We start from the raw sequence: 12,664 nt of genomic DNA on the forward strand, positions 1-12,664 counted from the left end.
ACATTCAAAAGTCACAAGGTGCAGATTTGTTTAGGGGAGGGGGGGGGGAGTGAGGCAAATTGTGACTGATTAATGTATGTATGTATATATACACCACAAATGTAGGTAACATAAATGATATGTTTGATGCATTTTCTGTTTTACAATAATACGATTTAAGAATGTTAACGAACAGGAAAATTACCCGGGTTGATAAGGCCTGTATAGTGACAATATAATCTTACAAGGTTATTAACTAAAGTGAGACTTGTCTGGGCTTCAAAGTGAATTTACAATTTTAGACCAAATTAGCTGAATTGGAAGCACAGCTGAAATTTATTTTGAATTTTTACGTTAGAGAATGGATAGAGATCAAGGTAAGGAAACGGCCATTAGCACATAGGTGTGTAAATCCTCTGAGTCAGATGTTCAGTAGCTAATGGTATGATATTATAGTTTAGATATCATGGGACATTAACCTCATTTCCAGATTCAAGTTTGTTTTCAAAGTGCCAAATGTGTTCATAGGCTATATTTTAGACCTTTCTTCCTCTCTCCCATTGATCTAAAGTTCCCTTTGAATATAGTTATTCTTATATCTCCTCTGTTTTGATATTCACTGAACTAGTGCAGTCCCACTGTGAAGTGTCACTTTTTTTCAGCGATGTAACAAGGGAGAATAATTATTTTCCCAGAGCATTCTCTATCTCCTCAACAGTGTCCTCTTGTGGTGCACTGTATACAATATATGTGCCATACTAATATTGTTAACTAGCTTGCTTTGCAATAATTAATTACATTGGAAGAAACACTACTATAAACCATGAGTTAAAGCCAAATCTCAAGCACACGGAATGTGACAAGGAAAATGTGGAAGCTTTAAGATATCTGTTTGGGGCAAATATGTTATAAACCACCTCATGATAATATTGATAAGGAAGAACAGCTGTTTGAGCAAATTGAGAAAGCTGCACATCTGGGTAATACGTACATTTTTAGAGATTTTAATTACCGGACATAAATTAAGATAGAGGGACTAGTAGTTCATCAAGGGGAATCAGGTTTTTGAATGTGTTAAATGACACCTTCATGTCACAACTGGTGCAAGCACCAAACTAGAAAGAATGCTTGTCTGGATGTCGTTATAACAAACAATGTTGATCTTTTGACCAACATTCAAGTAGCGGAGCAAGTGATCAGAATGTAATATATTTTGAAATAAACTCAAAAAAGCAAAAGCACATGGGGTATACTAAAGCATATTATTTTTAAAAAGCCAATTTCAATAAGATATGAAATTTAAACCATTTAAATTGGACAAATCCAAATCCTATATACACTATAAGGAAACCAATAATGCATACAAAAAGGCAATTAGAGTAGCTAAACTATAAAAATGAGAAAGTGATAGCCAAGGAGAGCAAAACTGACCCCAAAAAATTTTAAGTACATAAATTTAAAAAAATTTTAAAGTGTAGGTATCCTGAAAACAAAACTTAGTTAATGAAGACCAGAAAAATACAGACATTTTAAATAACTTTTTCCTCAGTATAAATGAAGGAGGTTCATATGGCAAGAAATATGCAAATGATTAATGCAAAAAACTTTTGCAGAAATTTTAATTGGATGACTCAAGACAAGGTGCTGTAGCAACTAAAGGAAGTTAATGTAAACAAAGCTCTGGAGCCAGATGGTATTCACCTACAAGTACTAAAGGAGCTAAGCGTGGAAATAGATGAACCTCTGCATTAATCTTTCAGGATTCTTTTCTTTCCAGAATTATACCAGAGGATTTGGTTCTTATATTCAAAAAGGGTTCAAAATATTTGCTGCATAATTATAAACATGTGAGCTTAACTTCTGTGGCTGGGAAAGTATTTGAAGGGTTACTAAGGGATAATATTCAGGAATTCACTGGGAAGAATATTGTTATTAGCAGTAAAATAGCATAGTTTAATGAAACAGGTCATATCAAACTACCCTATTTGCATTCTATGAAGAAATAAGTAGAAGTATAGATCAGGTGTTGCAGTGGATGTGATCTACTTGAATTTTGCCAAGGTGTTTGATACAGTTCTCACAATAGGTTAGTTATCTAGATTAAAATTGGCCTGGATTAAAAGTCTTGCTCTTAGATAGAAGAAGGACTTAAAACAGAGTAGAGAGAGTTGTGATTAATGGTAAATTTTCAAGCTATACAAAAGTGGTATGTAGTGTCCCTAAAAGTTCTGCTGTGGGACCATTTCTATGTAACATTTTTAGAAATGATCTTGAAATAAGCATTGAAAGTCATGTTTCAGTGTTTGCAGATGACACAAAACTCTGTAAAGTAATACAATGTGAGCTGGATGGATTGCTCTGCTGCAGAAAATATTTAGATAAATTATGAGACTGACTCAAATGGCAGATTCAATTTTATGTAGAATGCAAAGTTATGCATTTTGGGGCAAAGAATGCTCGAGCAACTTGCACCCTAAATGGTAGTGAATTAGAGATAACAACACAAGAAGGATTTAGGAATTTATATAGACAATAAACTAGGCAACAATGTGCAATGCCAAACGGCAATTGCTAAGGCCAGTAAGGTCTTGTCATGTATAAAAAGGCCATTGATTATCTAGATGAAAATGTAATTTTGCCTTTTTTATAAATCACTGGTAAGAGCCTTTTTATATGCTCTGAAATTAGATAAAGTGCAGAGGCAGGCTACAAAATTAATAAACGTAATGGAACATTTTAGTTATGAAGAAAGATTAGCAAATTTAAATCTCTTGAGTTTGGAAAAAATGGCACCTCAGAGGGATAATTATACAAATATAGCATTATACAAATATATTCTGGAAAAAAAAAACATTGCCTACAAATCTGTTCATAAACCGGACTATATAAAGGACATGAGGTCATGCATTTAGACTAGAAGAAAGGAAATTTAGTCTACGTAAAATTAAAGGTTTTTTTTACAGTAAGAACAATAAGGATGTGGAATTCACTGCCTGAAGAGGTAGTGTTATCAGAGTCTATACATATATTTAAACAGCGATTGGATGAATACTTGCAAAAACATAATATTCAGGGATATGATTTTTAATTAGTAGGGCAATAGCTTCTTGATCCAAAGAGAGACCTGACTGCCATTTATTATTATGAAAAAAAGTTAGTTTATGCATTGACGTTTTGTACAGTTTAAAAAGCATGTGCCAAATGAAAATACAATTGTTGCACCATGCAGCTCAAGAGGAATGTAATAATCAATAATGTACAACACTATTATCTTCCAAAATGTTGTATGTAATTCTACTGGTACACACATACACAGAACACAAATGGAACAATTCCCTATGTGATGGCAGCTAGACGAGTTACTGCAATAGCATCTTTCTGGATAACCTACAATCACATGAAATGGCAGTCACCTAGACATGAAGACTTTTCAAGAACACGATTATTGTGGATGATTTTACAGGAAATTTGTAGGTTAGTACCCACCAGAAGAGGCCACTGGGGATGCCCGGGTCCAGACTGCTCATCAAGCAAACTGGGTAAATGAAGGGTGGCTTGGGAAATAGATAACTTCGATCTCTGTTGCCGACCCACAGCCAGCACCAGAGATAGAAGGGCAGTGTTTGTTTAGCGGGGCAGAGCAATTTTTACTGTAGCTTTTGTCTCATCAGATTCTTTAGCAGACTGTCATTCATGATAATATCTGGTGTCTATCTCCCATACATCCCCTTGTATTGTACTAAAGGGGATGGAGGAGTGGACATGTGCGGCAGTAACACATTCGCCAGTAATAATTTATCTGTCACAAATCTTGTGAAACTGCGATTTCTTAAAATAGAGAGGAGGGGGAAGAAGACTGTATTGTATTATTCATTTCCATTTACTTTAGCTGCTATTTTTGGTAGAAGGGGATATAGGGACTGGAAGTTGGAAGTTGGAACAATGGAGTAAATAAGCATGCATGAGTTCCTCCAGAAGATCTCTAAAGTAATGTTATGGTCTAAAAATAGGGGGTCATAGGATTGGATTCCGCTTGAACCATCCGCTTGAACCATCTTAGGCTAAATACCGTGAGGGGTACCTGCTCAAAGTACTATGGAATCATTGTTATGTACTAAAAGGTACTACTTTTTTAAGCTATATATGTATATGATATATACACCAAATCGCTTAATGACACAAAAGTTGTTTTGGTGCCTATAGTGTCTATTTAAGTGTCTTTAATACATGTCTGTATCATGTAAGACCTTGACTGGATTTGTGTGCAGTGTAAATCAAAGCACATAGATGCATTCTTGTGTCCATATGAGTGCACATGTTTGTGCACTTTAAATGTGAGTGCACTTTTTTGCATGTAGCCAGGAAAATATAAACATGTTCCCACTTGTATGAGTGTATCACCAATGCGTTATACTACCTTAACCAATTCTTTACTAAATAATTATGTGGTCATCCAGTATAACAGATTTCAATTAAATATGAAGAAACAGTTTAACCAAACCCTGTTTAACCTTAGTAAGCAACTTAATGAGCCTGCTTACATTATATAAACAAACCTACATCTGAAAGTGTGCAGTAGTGGTTATGGTGATTGGAGTGCTATTGTAAGATCAAAATAGTCCAGTTTTACTATTTTGGCCCTAAGTTTGAAATTCTCTTTTAATTGCTTTGAATTCTCAACTAATTATCACTTTAGTAAATAGCTCTGCTAAACTATGTTGTTACATCTTATTATTGTCTCTATAACATGTTGTCACATTATAAATTTGAGGATATAAATCTTTTGATTACATTGTTCATAACATTAGTTAATGTTTGAGGCTCAAGGAGCAGCGGTTAGTTCATGTACACCGGCTCCTTCAGATATCCCCACATGAAGTAATCAGGCAAACGTTGTGGCCAATTATTCTAGGAATTTCTTGAAATTATCCAAACAGCTGTCTCAGGAGATGCATTGTGGCCCTGGCTGTATGGGACGATATTCTCTTTAAGTCAAAAAATTGAACCTACGATTTTGAAAATAAAATTCCACTATTTTTACTTGTTGTTCCTTTGTAATATTACCCATGATGAATCTCCCAAGACTCAGTTATAATATGTATCTGCAACAAAGAAATTGAATTAACAAACCAGTTATTTATCTGTCAAGTTCTATTTTGAGAGGAGGATGTGGCAGCCATATGCGCACCGGGTTTCGACGACTGTGAAAATCTTCCATTACCCATACTCCTGGAGGAAGACAATAAGACAGGGTCCCTAGAAGAGGTCCAGCTAGGAGAAAAGCTGGGTGCTCAAGAACGTATGCAGGTACGACAATTACTAGCCACGAAAGAAGCAACATTTTAGAATGTACCTGGTTACACTCATCTTGCCTCCCACCGGGTAGAAACTCCCAAAAAGCCACCGAATCCCTGAGGCTGTTCGGGAAAATCTGAGACAGGAGATGCTCCATCTCGGGGTTATAGAAGCATCCAACAGTCCTTGGGCTTCCCCGGCGTTGCTAGTGACAAAGCAGGATGGAACAACCCGCTTCTGTGTGGACTACCAGAGGCTCAACAACAAGATGGTATCAGATGCCTAACCCCTGCCCCAGATCGATGAGCTCCATGATAGGCCTGAACCCGCAAAGGTTGAAGCCATAGCTCAGTGGCCAACCACATGAACTAAAACCCAGGTTCTAGCTTTCCTAAGGGACTGCAGACTACAATCTGAAGTTTTTACCGAATTACAGCACCATGGCCAAACCCCTCACTGATTTTACCTGAAATAATTTGCCCCGACAAGTAATATGGGCCGTGGAGTGTGAGCAGTGATTCTCAAACAGGCTCTTGTAAATGCCCCTGTCTTGGCTGCTCCCAATCCGTCTAAATGATTTCTTGTCCACGCAGACGCTTCAATGTTTGGGTTGGGACCAGTACTGAGCCAGGTCGGAGAGGATGGCGGAGAACACCCAGTAGCTTACTTAGGCAGGAAACTTCTAGCCCAGAAGGTGAGCTACGCCGCCATCGACAAGGAGAGCCTTGAAGAAACTTCAGCCATATTTGTGCAGACAACAGTTCACCTTACTCACCGATCACAACCCATTGGTATGGTTAAACCGAGTGGCGGGGATAATGCCTGGTTGTTGCACTGGAGCTGGTTTACAACCCTACGATTTCACCATTCATTACCGCCCCAGGAAAAAGAATGGCAATGCCAACGTATTATCATGACAAACTGAACTAGAAAGGCGATCCGTGAGTACTGACCACCCCTGGCTGTTAAATGCAAAGGAGTAATTAGCTCAAGTGCTTTCCCTGGGTGGCCATTTTGTGTCCCGAATATATGGTTGTCGAATGTATGGAACTCTTTCCAGCTATGCGATCCCACGAACAGTGGGACAATTGTACCGCTGCTTGTTCAGCTTTTAGACATGTTAGGAAAACGGCATTTGGGAGAAAGGAACCGACTGGGGTGAGCATTCGCTCTCTAAAAGCCAGGGAGAGCATTCGTCTGTGTTTGCACAAGAACTCCCGAAAATAGACCTGCCATTGCCTTGTTTTCTGTGGAACTATTTTGGGCTATCACCTCATAGCCGGCTGGTCATAACCTGAATGGCGATTCCGTTCTACCAAAGGGATCTGAGCGATATTTCGACAACTTTGGCGCTCAAATCCGGGCTATTCGGGGATATAACATTTGTGGGGTTCTTGTATATTTTGGATATGTATATGTGGTATTTTGTATATTTGTGTATTGTTTCCTGTAACTGAGAGATAATTGAGTTGTCCTTCTTTTGACTCAATTATCTCCCAGACACAGAGACGCCTGGGAGGGATTTGTACTTTTTCCTATGGAGACCCCATGCTGGAGGGTCTGTGCATAAAAAGCAGAGTATAGCATAATAAACCTCAGTTGACTCCCAGTACTATGTGTCGTCTAGTTACTGGGGCGGGTTATGATCACAGCAGCGCTTCTTACAGCTTTGAGGAAGAATCAGCAGAGATACCTAGACGGGGTATTGGAGCTCTGCTACAACTATTTTATCTATTTTATTTATCCCTAGTATACTTCATCTAGTGTATATTTTCCTTTGTTATAGAATGGGTAAGTGTATACCCAATCAGCGCTCCACTGGGTTTACAGTAGTGGCTTTATACCACTTAGTTCACCTTTTTTTGTTTTGCATGTACCTGTGATAAGTGTACTTACGCCTGTGTTGTAGCTGCATTGTGATACTGTATCCTACATGTGTACTGTATACTGAATGCTACATATTTAAATGCTTCTGCTGTGAAATTAAATAAAAAAGGTAATGCTTCCCAAACATTTTGTAAAGAGATCAAAATCAATTGTCATTCTAATAACACTTTAGTTTCTTTCCTAAAATATATATTGTTTTGTCTAAAAGACATACAGGGTTAATTAACAAATTTTAAAGTGAATATCAAATTTAAAAGCGGTATACCCAAACTGAACTAAACAGTGACTTGACAACGGGCAAAATATAAACCAGTTTAAATTTAGACCTAAATGTAACCAATAGATTGTCATCCAACTACAATTCACTGTTTAGTTTAATGACTAATCCATTCAAAATATAGCCTTCTGTCTGCTATAAACTTTATTAGCGCTATAAAAGTAGAAATAGGCAAATTAATGTCAACATGTATATTTGAACTTCTCTAGGTGTGCATATTTTGTTAGATAACGTCACAGGCTGCAAGTTTTGTCTGTTGAGTACCAAAGGTATGCTGAATTAAGCCCGAATTTAGTAGTGCCCAGGGCAGCACAAATCCAAAATACACCACTGTGAGTGAAAATAAAGTTAAATCTATATTATACTCCTGGTCCTTCCTGAATTTCCTGACGATAATACATAATTTTCCTTGGTGGGGAAAATACAACCCAAGCGTTTTGGATTGAGCTCTCAAAAAATGTTTTACCTACCCATAGAAAGAAACATGTCTGCACCTATATCCCAAGAGTGGGGATTATCCCACTCCAGGCCATATGCAAGGAGCCATTAGAGGGCTCTTAGAAATGTGAGTGTGCATTTTTATACGATTTATTAAGTTTTGGTTTTCTGACATATTGCACTACTTTTTGCTCTTGTGTTTATGTTACATATGCATACCTGATTTGGTCGGACCAAGGTCTCATCATTATATCCATAGGCCGGGATTGTACTGCCCAGGTGCTACATCTAGAGCAAAGAGATAGCTCCCTACACTGTAAGTGTATTTCCTTCTGTTTTTAATTTGGAAATTTGACATACTGCACCATATAATTCTCATCTCTTTTCCCACTACATGTCACTTGGAATTTAAGGACCCCTCCAAGGCGCTTCTCCCAATTTTCCATCTCCTCTACTACATATCAACCACCAGACAAGATCAACTCTGGTTTGGGGGTAACAGCTGCCTTTCACATTTGCACATTGAAGCGCTAGAACCCTCTTTTATCTTTTATTTTACACACACTGATAGTGACTGCGAAATTCACACACAAACACTCTATCTCTGTATACACAGTGAGCTGTAGTGGTTATGGTGATTGGAGTTTTCCTTAATACAAAGAAACACTTGTGAAAATATTGCCAAGGAAATAATAAGGTATGCAAAGGACTGTGCAAACAGCTATTTTCTTTCATCATATTTATCTTTCTCAGGATCCTTCACATTACACGGTGTGAATGGTATTTACATATGGTTTTAGATTTTACTGACATGTTTTTTAAAATGTTAACTTCTTTTTTAAACATTTCTAATTTGACTCAGTCATGAGCATCGTTTCACTCTGGAAAGAGAGCAGAAAGAGAAGGAAAAAACTCTAAATAAACTTTCTCCACACAAATACTCACACTGCAGAGGTGCACAGTACCACCCAATGTTATTAACCAATGACAGATGCTAACAGCTTGGGTTTATGGTAATGGTACATGAAAATGTATTTCTTTTAATTTTGACATTTTAAATTTTTTAAATTTTAACCCCTTAGTGACCAGACCACTTTTCAATTTTCTTACTGTTAAGGACCAGGGCTGTTTTTACATTTCTGTGGTGTTTGTGTTAAAGGAGCACTCTAGGCACCCAGACCACTTCAGCTTAATGAGATGGTCTGGGTGCCAGGTCCCTCTAGGATTAACCCTTTTTTTTATATAAACATAGCAGTTTCAGAGAAACTACTATGTTTATACTGATGGTTAATCCAGCCTCCAAAACCTCTAGTGGCTGTCTCATTGACAGCCGCTAGAGGCGCTTGCGTGCTTCTCACTGTGAAAATCACAGTGAGAAGACGCCAGCATGCATAGGAAAGCATTGTAAATGCTTTCCTATGCGACAGGCTGAATGCGCGCGTGGCTCCTGCGCATTCAGCCGATGACGTCGCGAGGAAGGAGGAGAGGAGGAGGAAAGCTCCCCGTCCGGCGCTGGAGAAAGGTATGTGTTTAACCCCGTCCTCTCTCCAGAGCCCAGCGGGTATGTTTTCCTGGCACTATAGTGGTCCTTTAAGCTATAATTTTCCTCTTACTCATTTACTGTATCCACAAATATTATATACCATTTTTCTTGCCATTAAATGGTCTTCCTAAAGATACCATTATTTTCATCATATCACATAATTTACTATAAAAACTATTATAAATAAATTATAAAATATTATAAAAAAAATATTAAATATGATGAAAGAATTTAAAAAAAAAACACACTTTTTCTAACTTTGACCCCCAAAATCTGTTACGCATCTACAACTGCCAAACAACACCCATGATGAATACTTTCTAAATTTTGTCCTGAATTTAGAAATACCCAATGTTAACATGTTCTTAGCCTTTTTGCAAGTCATAGGGCAATAGCATTTTGCTATTTTCAAACCAATTTTTTTTTCAAAATTAACGCAAGTTACATTGTAACACTGCTATCTGTCAGGAATCCCTGTATAACCCTTCACATGTATATATTTTTTAAAAGAAGACAACCTAAGGTATTAAACTTGGGGTATTTTGACTCTCTTCATGCTCTTTTCATGCAACCATTTTACCACCAATCTGTGCCAAATGTAAAAAAAAAAAATACAATAATTGGTGATTTTTTTTTTTACACAATTTAAGAATACATGTACTGAGAACTTTAAGGGTTACTGCCACAGAACACCCCAATATGTGTTCAGTAACATCTCCTGAGTACAGTGATACCACCCATGTATAGGTGTGTCGGGTTCTCTGGGGGCTAAAATACCTTATTTGGAGGGTGTGCATTCCAGTTTTCAAACTTGGAATTTTCACAGCTGGTCATCATGCCTATTTGGGACATTTTTGAAGCCAGTCAGTGTAATTTACCCTCATCAAAATATATATTTCTGAAAAGTAGACACCCTAAGGTATTTCAAATGGTGCTATTTTAACACTTTCCATGCACTAATTCTACCACCAGTCTTTGTCAAACCTTTGGGTAGTCATTTTTTGTGTGTTATTTTTCACTCACATTGTACTTTAGGCATGGATTCTCAGTTCCTGTTATGTGTTACTGACAAAGAACATGCCAATATGTGTTCAGCAACATCTCTTGAGTACAACAGTACCCCCAATGTACAGGTTTTATTGGGTTTTGCAAACTTACAGGGGTGAAATGTAGGGCTTTCCCCTTTTCCATGTTTGCACATTGAAATTTGCCAGATTAGTTTGCTGGGTCTATGTTGTCTTTGAGACCGTATAGCAGCACAGGAGGGAAAATTAACCCCATCATGGCATACCATTTGTAAAAGTAGACAATCCATGGTATTCAGAATGGGGCATGTCCAGTCTTTTTTAGTAGCGCTTAGTCACAAACACTGGCCAAAATTAGCATTTATATTAGTTTTTTTGCATTTTTTACACATAAACTGACATATCACCAATGATAATATCAGTATAAAAATGTTGCTGCTCTAAAACTCGTATTTGTGTAGAGTAATGTCTTGCAAGTACATCAGTACCCCTCAAGTACAGGTTTTATTGTGATTTGAAAAGTTACAGGGTCAAATATAAGATATGACAATTTCTGTTTTTGTAAATTGCTGTTTGCCAGATTGGCTATGTTGCCTTTGAGACGGTATGGCAGCTTAGAAATGAAAATTAACCCCACCATGACATACCATTTAAAAAGGAGAAAACCTAGGGTATTCAAAATGGGGTATGTCCAGTCTTTTGTAGTAGCCCTTAGTCACAAACCCTGACCAAAGTTAGCGTTCAGATTTGTTTTTTGCATTTTTTTACACAAAAACTGCACTTTTACGGGGGGCGGGGCCTGACTGTCATGGAGGGTAGATGTGCCTAACTCAGGGGTGGGGAACCTTCGGCTCTTTAGATGTTTTGGACTACACCTCCCATGATGCTTTGCCAGCATTATGTGTGTAAGAGCATTATGGGGGATGTAGTCCACAACATCTGGAGAGCTGAAGGTTGCCTATCCCTGGCCTAACTGAAGCTCCCTACAGATTTATGCTAAAACGGCTGAAAAGGCACCCTCAAACCACAATAAATGACGAAAAAGTGACCCGAAGCGACTGACTGTCTCTCTGTCCTCACGGTGAACCTGTGATGTGGCCGGTGAGTGAACAGCAGATAACAGGCTATACCCGTGAGGGCATGCGGCCTGGGGCGCACTGGATGGGAGCGGCGGCCGAGATCCCAGTTGGAGCGGCCCCGATAGCGACTACAAGCGGGTATCCCACAACCCCCCCAGGACCGGTGGGGGTGATCCCGTTCCACCCCTGGGAGTCCTCCCAGACAAGGCAGAAACAAAGGAGAAACTGAGCGGAGGGCCGATAGACCCACCAAAGATGGCAGAGACCACGCTGCCTGCAGGCTGCCACGATGTACAACAAGGCCCACTGCCAGCCTGGAACATATATTCGCAGACTTCTGGCTCAAACTAGAGCACAGGTTGCGACAGGGAGCCCGGCAGACACCCACCTCAAGCTGCCCACCTTGCCGTTCGCTGCCCGACCCACAGCAACCTCGGTGAGGACCAGAATCGCAGGGAGGCAGCGGAGAGTCAGACAGGCACCTCACCTGCACAGAGTGGTGAAACGGAGAACACCGCTGACACCAAGCTCTGATATGCCTGAGGCACCCTCCAACCTAGAGGTAGCTCCACTCCAGCCAAACTACCTTACCCAACGACTCCTACCACGCACGCATACCCACCGCACTGAAACGAGACTGCACGGGCATCCATGGCAGGTCCCTGTAAGGCCCCAACGAGGCATCGGATGAACCGCCAAAAGCGCTTGGCACATCTGGTCCCATGACCGGGAGACGTACACCACAACACGACACCGGAACCACGATCAACAACCTGCCGATCTGTCCAGAGAAGGATTCAAACCTGGGGGACCCCAGAGGACATTATAGTATTGCATTAGTTTATCATGTTGCCTACAAATAAGTAAGTTCCAATCTATGCCTGCCACCTCACGCTTAATATAGGCGCTCAACACGCTTTTTTTTTTTAGACTACCTTACCACATAATATAGTACTGCAAGCCATGGCTAGTTCACTGGGGCCCTTTTATACTGTTTAAACGAGAGTGCAACGTTGAATACCGTATATATTGTGTAGCCTGGAATCTCTAGCACAACTAACTAAGGATGCATAGCCTGTTACACATTTTGAGCCTAACCTAAATCTACATTTTGAGCCTAATCTGATAATAGCTAATGCCA

This window comes from Pelobates fuscus, chromosome 9, assembly GCF_036172605.1.
Source record: "Pelobates fuscus isolate aPelFus1 chromosome 9, aPelFus1.pri, whole genome shotgun sequence".
NCBI lineage: Eukaryota > Metazoa > Chordata > Amphibia > Anura > Pelobatidae > Pelobates > Pelobates fuscus.